Raw genomic sequence first — 12,668 nt, 5'->3', positions numbered from 1 at the left:
ACTTGTCCCAGAAACACATATTTTCCTAACTTCATAAACTCTATAAATTTCTTGTCATTTTACAGATCAAAAAAAAAAAACCTAGCAAGTGGCCCAGAAGGGCCAAAACCCTGGCCAGGGTGTGCGCCATCAGCTTTTATATACTGATGTTCTCTCCCGAACCCTACAAAACTCACTCATTTTGTGTGGGTAGATTTCATTGGCTTTTCTGTGTAAGTGAGCATGTTGTCTACAAAATAAAGCAGGCTTGCTGGGGATTTAGCTCAGTGGTTTCGGCACCTGCTGTGCAAGCGCAAGGACCCGAGTTCGATCCCCGGTACCAAAAATAAAATAAAATAAAATAAATATACAGTTTCTCTGCCATTCTCCAGCCAAGGCGCCCGCTTTAACCCCGACAGGCTGACAGTTGTCGAAGTCCCCCAGCCTCGTACGGACGAAAGCCAGTGACTGAGTAGAAATCAGGCCTCACTGGAACCCTGAGCAGAGGGTGGACAACTGCTTCTCAGGAACTCAGGAAACTCATGCGTCAGCAAAGGTGACTCACAAATAAACCAAAAGAATATGGCTGCACAGATATCAGAATCTGATCAGATGAAACAGTTTAAGGAATTCCTGGGAACCTACAATAAACTTACAGAAACCTGCTTTTTGGACTGTGTTAAAGACTTCACAACAAGAGAAGTAAAACCTGAAGAGATCCCCTGTTCAGAACATTGCTTACGGAAATATTTTAAAATGACACAAAGAATATCCATGAGATTTCAGGAACCCCATATTCGGCAGAATGAGGCCCTGGCAGCCAAAGCGGGACTTCTCGGCTAGCCCCGATAGAGAAGTCCCAGTGGCTGAGCTCTGGGCGGAGGCTGCCATGGCTGTTGCCCTGGGAAAGAGGATTCATCAGGTGGAATCCCGGCAAGTGGTGGGCACCGTGTTGAGCCATCTGTCATGACTATTTGCAAATGGAAACCACTGGAAAAACAAAATTGCTGCTCACCAGGAATAATCAAAATAGAGGATCTTATTGTTCAGTGAAAATAATAAACTGCAACATTAAGATAAGGTTGAGGCCTTAAGATTCAGTAGCTTGGTAACTTAATTAGAAAAATAAGCCACTGTTTCTTCAACTGGGACTGTTAATTTTAAAGCAAAATATGTGTTCAATCATGTAAGAGGAAAACATTACTGAAAGTGAAATAAATGGGAATATACTGAGCAAAAAAAATAAAATAAATAAATAGATAAATAAATACACAAAGTTCTTTAAAATAAATAAAATAAACCAAGCTTGCTTTTTCCCTTTCCAGTTTGGATGGCTGTTTCTTTTTTTGAGACAGGGTCTTGCTGTGTATTCCCAGCTGGACTTGAACTCACGACGTGGCCCAGGCTGGCCTCGAACTCTCAGGGATCCTCCTGCCTCAGCCTCCCCAGTGCTGGGATGACAGGGGAGCGCCACCACGCCCAGCTGGCGGGCACAGGATTCACACTCAGTCTCCCAGACATAAAAGCCTTCCAGTGAGAAACCCGATGCTCTCTTCCGCCGCTGACAGCCTATCTCACAGGAGCCCCCATCTGTTTTTTTCGCCATAGACTCGATGAGGATCTGCACCGTGCTCGACCAGCCCGGCTCCTCATTAATCTCGTTGAGCGGTGTAATTAAAGCAGCTGTTAATTGGGGCATTGCTCAGCAACGCCGTACGTGTGACAAGCCGTAATTAGCGTGTGATCTGGCACTGTGTTCTCGGCGGATCGGATCGCTGGAAATGACTCCGGGGAGCAGCTCGGGGAGTGAATTCAAAGGCAGCGGGGAGGAGAGAGAGAGGAGCCGTGCATGTCTTGCTTGAGGGACTGGGGCTCCCCGCACCCCGGGACGGCCTGGATGGGACTTGGAGAACGAGGTCCTCTGCTCGGGGCTGAGGGCCCAGCCGCCCTCCTCCCATGGGTGGCGCTGCGCACGGGCACCCGGCCTGGAGTTCAGTGGCACACACCTCTCCTCCCAGCACTCAGGAGGCTGAAGCAGGAGGATCCCTGTGGGTTTGAGGCCAGCCTGGGCCACATAGTGGGACCTTGTCTCAAAGCAACAAGAACAAAGATGAATGCATGTTTGTGATACGTAATAAATGCATCCATCGTGGGCAGCGTGTGGGCACACAGTGGGTCTGCATCCTTTCCATGGCTCCTTCCCCTCCTGCATTTCCGGTCCTCCATCCCCAGGCCCCTCCCTGTCCCCACAGATGTCTGGTCCTCAAAGACACCTCCCGGCCTTTCTGAGCCTGCAGTCTGAAAGCACTGAGCCTGCCAGAATGCTGACAGTGAAAGACGCGGGAGCCCTGCCCACAGCGGGAGGACCCGAGGGTGAGCACCCTTCCCAGGAGAGGCCCTGGGGGCCGCACACCCAAACCTGGCCTGGCCGGCTGCTGTGCAGGCCTAGGCAGGGAGCGTGTCGGGCCCTAGCTTGGGATCGGTGCTTACCAGGCTGTTTCACACTTATACATATGTGCAATCTTATTTATTTACTTCTGGGTTTTGAGACAGGGTATGTTCTGTGGTCCAGGCTGACCTTGAACTTGCAGTGATCCTCCTACCTCAGCCTCTCAAGGGCTGAGCTGACAGGGGTGTGCCACCACGCCGGCTTGTTATCTTATTTAACGTCGGCATGTTTCACACACATATGTGAACGGACAGATATATTTAATAAACTTAGCAAAACTGTGCATAAAGCAATCTGTAGAGTGAGGTATGTTCTCAAGCACCAACTCCAACAGAGCCTTCGGATCCCACTGAGACAGAACCCTGCACTTCATAGACTCTGTAGACAGGTTTGTTGGGTGATAGATGAACACCAAGTTGCATGAAGTTGAGGAACAAGTGCTTGGCTTAGCTGTGATGTACCCTGTGAAATCTTAGTGGTTTTGTTTGTTTGTTTTTAATTTCCTGAGACAGGGCCTCTCCAGGTAATTCAGGCTAGCCTTGAACTCACAGCGATCCTCCTGCTTCAACCTCCTGAGTGCTGGGAGGACAGGTGTGTGCCACATCCACCCAGCTTATGCTGTGAAATCTTCAGCCAAACAATTACTGTCTTCCCATAGATTTCATAGATGCTGCTGAGTTTGTAAATTAAGAGGTTTTTATCGAGACTGTTCACATTTTGCCCAATAATGTCAGAAAAAAAAGGATAGCATTTGATCAAAGGGTTAATGCTGAGTTTTTTTGCTGATCTCAAGTGCTGGGAGTGGAGATGAGAGGATTCTCTAAATATAGTTTGTATGGCAGCCTCTCTGGCTCCGAAGCCTCCCGCAATGAATGCCTTATTCAGGCCTGCGACTGTCAGCTGCGACTCGGAGAAACCCCGCTCATTCACCAGAGGGCTTGTCTCGACTTCTCTCTACAGAAGCTGAACGGGCTAGGAAAACAATGATCGAAGACGCTAGCTCTCAAGGCCTCTCTAAAAGGGCAGGGTTTCCGAAACATTTCCTGACTCTGTAAGAATCCGGGGCTGCTCGGCGCTATAGTGCACACTTGGTATCCCAGCATGCAGGAGGCTGAGGCAGGAGGATTGCTGTGAGTTCCAGGCCAGGCTGAACTACACAGTGAGGCCCTGTCTCAAAGAGCAAAAGCAAAAATAACACACAAAAAAGGATGTGTCAAGATGCTTCATGAGCTATGTAGCCTCGCCGTGTAGCTTCCTTAGGTGAAACGCCGATGTGAAGCAAGCGTCGGGGTGTTGGGTGGGGTGGGCAGGCTGCAGGGACTTCGCCTGCTCCCGTGCTATTTCAGCCTTGATCTCCTCACCAGCCCTTCTATGAGGAAGGAGGCAGGACAAGGCAGGAGCTCGAGCCCCTTCTGCCCTGTATAACAAGCGGTTAGCTCCCGGGACCACTGTGTCTTCCAGCAAGGGGCCACACAGCATTCTCAGGGCCATGTGCTTTTCCGGAACCTCACCACCTTCAGCAAGAGTTTTGCCAGTTGTGGTGATGCCTGCCTGTCATCTCAGCACTCTGGGAGGCTGAGGCAGGAGGGCGGCAAGGTCAAGGCCAGCCTGGGGGACTTTCCTACCTACTGAGACCCTGTCTCAAAACGTTAAAAAGGCCGGGGAGGCGGCTTGGTGTGAATTCAGTCCCACACCAGTGGGAGCAGGCAGCTGGCTTCAGCCTCTGTTTCGCCCCAGCCTGCTGGGGCCTGCCCTGGGCACACCGCCTGGCAGGTCTGCATGGCTCCTTCCGCTGTTGCTGTCTGAGCAGTGTCCCCCATGTCCAGGCAGGAGTCGGCTGGGCCCTGCAGCAGGAGAACAGGGCAGTGGCTGAGGCCTGGGGCCCTGCAGCTGGTGGGCACCAGAGAGGCCATGGAGGGGGGGCCAGAGTTGGGCAAGGTGCGGGGATCAGACAGATGGACAGACAGAAACAGATGGACGCACATGCTTCCACCCGTGCACCTGACGGACAGACCAGCCCACAGGGAGTAGAGCTGTCTTGGTCAAACAAGGGAGCAGAGAATTGTTTCGAGCAGAGAATCCCAGAGCTCCCAGAGGCTGAGGCAGGAGGATCGCCATGGACGTGCCCAGCCTGGTGGTTCAGCAATTTGGGAAGAAAATAGAAAATACAAAAGAGCTGAGGGTGGGTTCAATCTCCAATATTGAACGAGAGAGAGAGAGAGAGAGAGAGAGAGAGAGAGAGAGAGAGAGGAAGGAAGGAAGGAAGGAGGAAGGAGGAAGGGCGGGCCTGTGCCTGCCTGTGCCTGCCTGTGCCTGCCTGTGGCTGCCTTTGAGGACAGTGTCATGTTCAGGGCCTGAGGGAGAGCTGGCCATGACGCCCCTCGCACTCTGGGCCGAGCCTGCGGGGCAGTGCTGGACTCAGGTCTGGCCAGGTGCCTCTGGAAAGTTCCTTTGACCGAGCAGTTTCTGAGCTGCAAGGTACAGCATCCTCTGTTGTCCCAAGTGGCACTGGGGATGCCAAGGTGAGCTGCAGCGACAGGCACCGCAACTTTGGTTAAAGCCTGCAATTTATTTATTCTGCTTAAAAGTTTATAAAATTCCTTTTACCCATTGTCCAAAAGGGATTCTTCTATCATTTAAACACATGCATACTCATGCCCAAATTCAGTTCAACGATGCTCTGAAATTATCTAAACGAGCGAGTGTGGTGGTACATACCTACCTGTGATCCCAGCACTCCGGAGGCTGAGGCAGGAGGATTGCTGCAAGTTTGAGGCCAGCCTGGGCTTCACAGTGAGTTCAAACTCAGCCTAGACTCCCTAGTGAGACTTTCTAAACAAAACAAAACAAGAAAGAGGGTTCTGGAGCTGGGGGCCAGGCTGTTCCTGGCCACACACGGAAGAAACAAGACACATCCTCGAGGCGTCCTCTCAGTGACACACGCTCCAGCTGCCTGGGTGGAACCTTGCAGTCTCCGCCTTGGCCTTCTTTGCCCTGGGCCAGGCCATGGCGATCATCGGTCTCTGGTCAGCAGGTGGCTTGGGGGGCCTGATCCCAGGTCCCCCCAGTCTGCAAGGCCACCAGCAGCCTCTCATCTCTCCTGTCATCACCCACCTGAGGCTGCTGCCTTGACAGTGCCAGGTGCAGAGGACACAGCCGAGAGGTCTCAAGGACACAAGGAGGAGCTAGCAGCGTTGGCCCAAGGGCCAGACATTCTGAGGCACTTCCTGTAGCGATCACAGGCCAGAGTCCTCTTCCTCTGACCCAGAAGTAGCTGGTAGGAGCCCAGGCCTTTGGAAGCCTGGAACTCACAGTGGTCCTCCTGCCTCAGCCTCCTGAGTGCTAGGATCACAGGCGTGCACCACCAGGTGGCTGCGTCTCACCCTACAGACAGGTGGCTCAGCCGGAGGCCACCGCGTTTTTGTAGAGAACTCTAATGGGATAGAGGGGTTACAACAGTTGGAAAAAAAGGATCCCAAAGCAGTCTGAAAATCCTTATCTAAATTTCAGGAATTCCAGAGCCATTGTTCATGGAAATTACACAAGAAAATTATACAAGGTTGCTCCAAATGCCTCACATAATGTAGGAAAAGAATGTAAGATTGTAAAATTTAATAACAGTAGATAAAAAGAAAGTATTATAGACCCCTCCCCCCAGGAAGAAAACTAGAAAAACAAGGGGAAAACACAAGACAGCCAGGTCTCTAAAGTTAGGAGGGCCAGGTGTGGGGGTGCACGCCTGTAACTGCAGCTCTTGGGGAGGCTGAGGCAGGAGAGTCACAGTAGGCAATGCAGTAGCTTGGCGAGACCCTGCCTCAAAATAAAAAATCCAAAAAGGCGGGGGACGTAGCTCCATGGAAAGGTCTTGGTTTCAATGCACAGTACCGTAAACTGAACAAATAAATAAAAATAAGACTCAGAGGAAAAATATTTTCCAAATATAGATGGTTAAACCCAGCCAAATGGTTGATCAATTGTAAATTGAGGGGGGAAAAAAACTCCAGTTTGAAAGATCTCAAAAATTTATCCTGCCACGAGCCTTTCATGAGGTTGACGCTGCAGCTTAAATCCACTATAGGAGTTTGGGAAGTAGGAGAGGGGCTGGGGGCGGCGCTGGCTCTGCACTCAGGGCCCTGAGTCTGTTCCCAGCCAGGGGAAGAAGGAAAAGAGAGAGCAGGAGCAAGAAGGAGGAGAAGGGGAAGTGGAAAAGGAAGGGGAAGGAGAAAGAAGAAAGAGGAGGAAGAGGAGAAGGGAGAAGAAGAAGAGGAGGAGGAAAGAAAAGGTGAGAGATATGATAAAGCGTACAAAACCCTGGATATGGTGACAAACACCTTCAATCCCAGCACTTGGGAGGCTGAGGCGGGAGGATCGACTCAAGCTCCAGGCCAGCCTGGGCTACACAGTGAGACCCCATCTGAAAAAGGCAAAAATAAAAGATAAATAAAATAGAGCATAAACACCTGAAAAGCACAGGAGGGACGAATTCCCCTCCCATCTGAAACCCTGTGGAGCCCGAGCAGACACACAAATCGAGCACTGTCCAGATAGCAGCCGTGGGTGACAGCCGTGGGGACCCCAGGCCATGAAGAAGGGAGGAGCAGCCCAGTGCGGGGTGCAGCAGGCAGTTACAGGGCGCTGGGAGCGTGCAGAAGGGGGGACTGAGGCAGGGGTGCTCGCATGGTCTGTGAGGCGGGGGAACATTGAGGGCCCGAGGGGACCCACGGGCAGGGTTCAGACCAGGGCCCCAGGGCACGGGGAGAGGCACCCCAACTTCGCCTGGCGGGGATTAGAGGCAAAGCCTGCTTGGCTGGGTCATCCCACCCCACCTCCAGAATATTTCCTAGGACCGAGGCCCCAGCAGGCATGGAAGTGAAACTTGTTTGGCTTTGTTTTTTGGACAGGGTCTCACTCTGTAGCCCAGGCTGGCCTGGAACTTGAGTCGATCCTCCTGCCTCAGCCTCTTGAGCGCTGGGATCACCGGCGTGCGCCACCATGCCCAGTTTAGAGATGAAACTTCTCGCTTCCAACATGAACAGTGGATTGGGTGGGATTAATAGAATTCTGTGGGGAGATTAGTGAGCTACCCCTGCCATAATGCCTCCACTGCGTGAACGATGAACTACAGGTGTTTGTTTGGTTCGTGCTCCTGGGGGCTGTGGTGAGGGCTTTGTTACATCACAAGAAAGCAACCAGGCTGGGTGCACACCTGTCATCCCAGCGGTCGAGGGGCTGAGGCACAATCTGCAATCCGCCTCTCCAGGCACCAGCACTGCCAGGCAGTGCAGCCTGTGGCTGACACCCGAGGGCCGGAGGGCGCTGGGCTGAGACTCCACCCAGAGGGTTCAGCTGCGGTGCCCTCAGGGCCCACCAGAAGCAGGCACCGGGAGTGGGGCCCAGGCAGGCTGTGGCTCTGGTCTGGGAGTGCAGGGTCCTCTGTGCCAGCTCCCACCTGAGGTGTGGACAGTGGCCCGCTGTTCTTGGGGCAGGACTGAGAGTTCTCAGCTCAAGATAAACTCCGGCCACAGCCCATTTCATGTGAAGAACCGACCGTCAGGCCTGGGGTTACCTCCCAGCTGAGCCACGGCGCTGGGCCAGAGAACGGTGACGAGATGCTGCAGGGGACCCTGTCTCGTCCCTCCAGATCCCCTGCAGCTGCCCAAAGCTGCCCCAGGGTCCCAGGTGCTCCCAGCTCTGGTGGCTGCAGTGCTGCTGGCAGCTGGGTGGGCCTCCCTGGTGCTGCCCTGTCCGACCTCCTGCTTGGGGCGCAGTGGAAACCGGGAGGCAGAGGGGGCCTGGGTGGGAAATGTTTGCTTGTTTGCTTTGGAGACAGGGTCTCGCTGTGTAGTTCAGGCTGGTCTCAAACTTGTGTAGCCCAGACTGGCCTCCAGTTCTGAGATTCTTCTGCCTCAGCCTCCTGATTGGAAACGGCAGATGTGGGCCACCACGCCAGGCTCTAGAACTTCAGTTTTAGAACTCAGGGGCTTTGTGTCTGTCAAGGATTCTAGAGAAGTCCTGGGTGAGCGTAGTTTTTCCTACAGGCCAAAATTCACCCAGAAAGGGGCTGCCCCCGGCCTGGGCCCCAGCTCTGCCCTGGGTCCGGGGAGTTCCCATCCATGCTGAGCCAGGCGAGGTCCCAAGCGTGAGGTCGGCCTCCAGAGGGGCCAGGCTGGTGACAGAGGGAGGCCCTGACCTTGACACCCATGGCAAAGGGCAGGCCTGATGCTGTGGCCTCGCCGTCTTGGCTGTGCTTCAAAATCCAGCCCAGGATGTATGGCCACTCTCAGTCCGTGAGCTTCCTCAGAACTACTTTCTGCCTGGTATCCCAGCACTGGGAAGGCTGAGGCAGGAGGATGCTTGTGAGTTCAAAGCCAGCCTGGGCTACATAGCAAGACTTCTAAAAATCCAAAATAAACAAAAACCAAAAACAAACAAAAAACCAGGCCCATGGATGCAGCTTAGCCGGAAGGCCCTAGGTTCAACTCCACACACAAAGGGACTGGTACTTCTTAGGCCTGATAAATGGCTCCAAGCCCAGGCGCTTCCCTTTTCTGCTGGAAATAACCCTTCATCTGTTTTCCCATGTCAGAGATGTGCATTTAGGGCAGTCGAGGTGGCATATATCTGTAGTCCCAGCACTGAGGAGGCTGAAGCAGGAGGATCACTGTGAGTTCAAGGCCAGCCTGGGCTATATAGCAAGACCCTGTCTCAAAAAACAAATTTTACTCTTCCCAGGGGCCCTGGTTTACCCCCACTCAGACAGAAGGAGAAATGCAGGAACACTCCAGCCCCACAGGGGAGCTGGGTGCAGACCCCACACACAGACTGGGCATGCAGAGGGCTTTGTCTGATGACTGCAGACAGTGGGGCCGGGGGCAGCTCTCAGCTGGGACGAGTGTGAGCCCACAAGTCCGCCCGGGCGGCTGCAGCTTGTCTGCCTGGGCTGAACATCCAAGGCGTACGGGGAAAAAAAATGGCTTTATCCAAGCCCTGCAGCAAGACTGAGCTCCTCTGTGTCTTCCTTCCTAAGTGACTCACAGAGAAGAACAGAAATGACGCTGCTGCTGATAGATAGCACATAATTGCATTGTTCAAATATTTGAGGCACTGATTACAGCGCCATTCCATGCTTGTTACACCCTCTGCAAATCCATCAGAGGCTCTCGGGCAAAATTAATTAGAACCCAAGGGTGGTTAAGGGCTTTAACATCCCGACTTTCCACACCCAGCAGGGCTGGGGATCCAAGTCCATGCTGCAGTAGGAACAGGATCATCGTGCAATCTGGAGGACCACGGTTAGGACAGCCACAAGGAAGGGAAATGCAAAGCCCAAGCCAGGAAGCAGAAATCCATGCGACTTAGCCCGGTCTCCTACCGAGCCAGACCTCCCGGCCTTAGCCTGCGAGTGGTTTCACTCTTCTCACTTTTTCCTTCCTGTCCCCTTCCCCCCAGGACCGGGGATTGAACCCTGGGTCTTTGCACTGAGGTGGACTGGAACTTGCGATCCTCCTGCCTCAGCCTCCCAGGTGCTGGAACGACAGGTGTAAGCCACCATGCCCGGCTCCGCTCTGGAGATTCCTTGGAGAATTGAATCCTTGTGGCTGAGAAAATAAACATGTGCACCACAAAGGGTACTTGGGTGCCGGGTGTCGCTTAGGCAGAGGCTCTGGGAAGGCCTGTGGCTGAGTGCATTTCCTATTGTGGAACTAAGAGTCTGCAGTCTCACAGGATTTTAGGAACATCGGTTCCAGCAGGAGCTCTAACTGCTGAGGCCACACCTAGGTGTAACTGGTGTAAGAGGGTGGTGGTGCACACCTGTCTTCCCAGCACTCGAGAGGCTGAGGCAGGAGTATTGAAAGTTCCAGTTCAGCCTGGACAACTTAGTGAGACCCTGCCTCCAACAATGAAAAGGGCTGGGGATACAGCTCAGTGTGAGGCTCTGGGTTCAATCCCCAGTACCATTAAAAAAAAAAAAAAAGAAAAAGGTCAAGCCCCTAATGTTTTATTTTAAGATCAGATTGTATGTACAAATATGTATTGATAAAAAATAAGGGTAGAGGATATTGCTCAGTGGCACCATGTCTGCCCGGTAAGCGCAAAGTCCTGAGTTTGATCCCCTGTACTGCAAAAAGAAAAAAAAAAAAAAAGCTTTGATTATGTGTATGAGATTCAACACCACCAGGAACCTGAGCAAAACTCTTTCTTAAATCAGGATGTCATGGGTTTGAATTCCAGCTGTGCCATTTATCAGCCCTATGGGTTTGGGCTGTGGTTTCCTGGGATGGAAAATGGGTCAGGGTACAGTAATCCCCTTCCAGATTCCAGCCCATGTGCCTAGGTCTGTCCCATGCCACAAATCCAAGGACCAAGCATTGGTCTTTTGGGGACCTTCAAGGCCCTGATGCTATCATTTCAGCTCTGGTCTCCAAGTTCCTGTTTGTGTTACATGTGTTCAGCCATCCCGAGAGCCTCTGAAATCTCAGATGCCCCTGAATCTGTCACAGGTCCCACTCCAAAGTCTCCTTTGAGACTCAAGGTACATTCAGCTGGAAGGCTCTGTCACATTCGAAAGAAAGCCTGCAAGGTGGCTACCACAGGAGGACGCTGTAGCCAGGGTTTAAGGGGGCCCCAGCAGGGCTCACACTCAGGCAAATCTTGGTGCTGTCCATGCAGTGCAGGTTTCCCAGGCCTGCAAATGTGCCGGGAAATCAGCAAGACCACCACCCTCCCATCAGAGACACAGACACACAAATTTGTTTCCAGAAATTTCCAGGACAGAACACTTTCAAAAGAGAGCCCAGGGTCAGGGACCTCCTCTGCCACCTGGCCTCCCAGATTTTGATTGGAAATCTCAGTGGAATCCGTTCTGTCTCTGATGGGAGGTTTGCTTATTTCTGGGGTACTTCTGAGTATCTTTCCTGTTATCCCAGTGCAAAGCACCTGGCTTCTCTTTATTAGCATGAGCCTCTGTCATGGTTTAGATCTGGGGTGTCCCCCACAGCCACTGGATATGGGGTGTGGGCTCATTTTCCCCTTACAGCTTGTGTCTAGATGTCCCCCCAAAGCCTCATATCTGCATAGGTGGGGCTTTACAGAGGTGGCTGCATGTAGGGTGTGTGAATGTGGATTAAAGGCGTTTGGTAACTAAATGGGTTTAGCATAGCTTGGGGTATAATGGGAGCCCCACCCTGGGTGTGGGTGGTATCAACCAGTAGACTTGTAGCCAAAAGGGGGACAAAAGGGAAAGAAAGAAGGGAGGTCTGCTTGCTGCTGCTGCTGCTGCTGTTTGCTGCTTCCTGCCCACCCTGCCATGGACTGTTTTTCCTCTGTGACACCCCTCTGCCTTGCTGTCCTGCTTTGGAACCAGCTGACTATGGACTGAAACCTCTATAGACTGTGAGCTGAAATAAACCTTTCTTTCTTTAACTTGTGGGTGTCCAGTATTCACAATACAGTGGCATGAAAGTGACTAAAACAGCCTCTTGGGTCTCACCTTTACTCAGTGCCCTTTTCTCTCACATCTTCCTGGCCTCTTCTTCTTGCCCCTGAGTCTCCTGTGACATGGACTAGAAGCAGCCAGTGGTACTCGGGCCAATGCCTGGGGCTCTGCACCCTGCATTCCCTTCCTCTCGGCTGTGTGGCGACTCCATCTCTGCCACATCACCACGCCCAGTTAGCTGAGGTCCTTCTTGCCCTTGGCTGTGGGCTTTGCCTGGATCTGTAAATGCCTGGTACCCAGAGGGAATACTTAGAGTCCTCTACAGTTGTTTGTTGATGGACTGAATGAACTTGAACACAGTATTTAGAGACTGTGTCCCAAAGCCTACTACAGCACCACGGTCACTTTTGGTCGCAAAGGAGCAGTCTGTCACTGGGTATGGGACAGGGCCCACTTGTCAGCATCTGCCTGATGCCTAAGGCGAGATCTGGACACCAGAGGGTTAGGAGAGGGGTGAGGAAGTTTCTTTAGCATCCTGTGAGCATTGCTGAAGCAGAAAGAAACCTTCCTAGCAGGGCGTGTGGTGCCCACCTCCAATCCCTGCTCTCTGGTAGTCTGAGGCGGGAGAATTGCAAGCTTCAGACCGCCCAGGGCAGCTCATGACTTAGTGAGAAAGAAGGGCTGGGGCTGCAGCTTAGTGCTCAGGCCCTGGTTCAAACCACAGTACCAGAAAAAAAAAAAAAAAGAAGACAGAGAAAATAACCATCTTCCTGTGTGCGTGTCCCCGACACTGAAACAATTTGT

At 52.5% G+C, this 12,668-nt stretch overlaps 1 pseudogene; it reads left to right on the top strand.

Moving 5' to 3' along the window:
* The first annotated feature begins 381 nt into the window (after window positions 1–381).
* Window positions 382–831, top strand: LOC101717994 (mitochondrial import inner membrane translocase subunit Tim9 pseudogene; annotated as a pseudogene).
* The last annotated feature ends 11,837 nt before the right edge of the window (window positions 832–12,668 follow it).

Source organism: Heterocephalus glaber, unplaced genomic scaffold (assembly GCF_053883595.1).
Source record: "Heterocephalus glaber isolate CG9 unplaced genomic scaffold, H.glaber_assembly_v1.0 deba00001724, whole genome shotgun sequence".
Classification (NCBI taxonomy): Eukaryota; Metazoa; Chordata; class Mammalia; order Rodentia; family Bathyergidae; genus Heterocephalus; species Heterocephalus glaber.
Note: the sequence above shows the minus strand (reverse complement) of the source record. Positions and strands in the feature narration are given on the sequence as shown.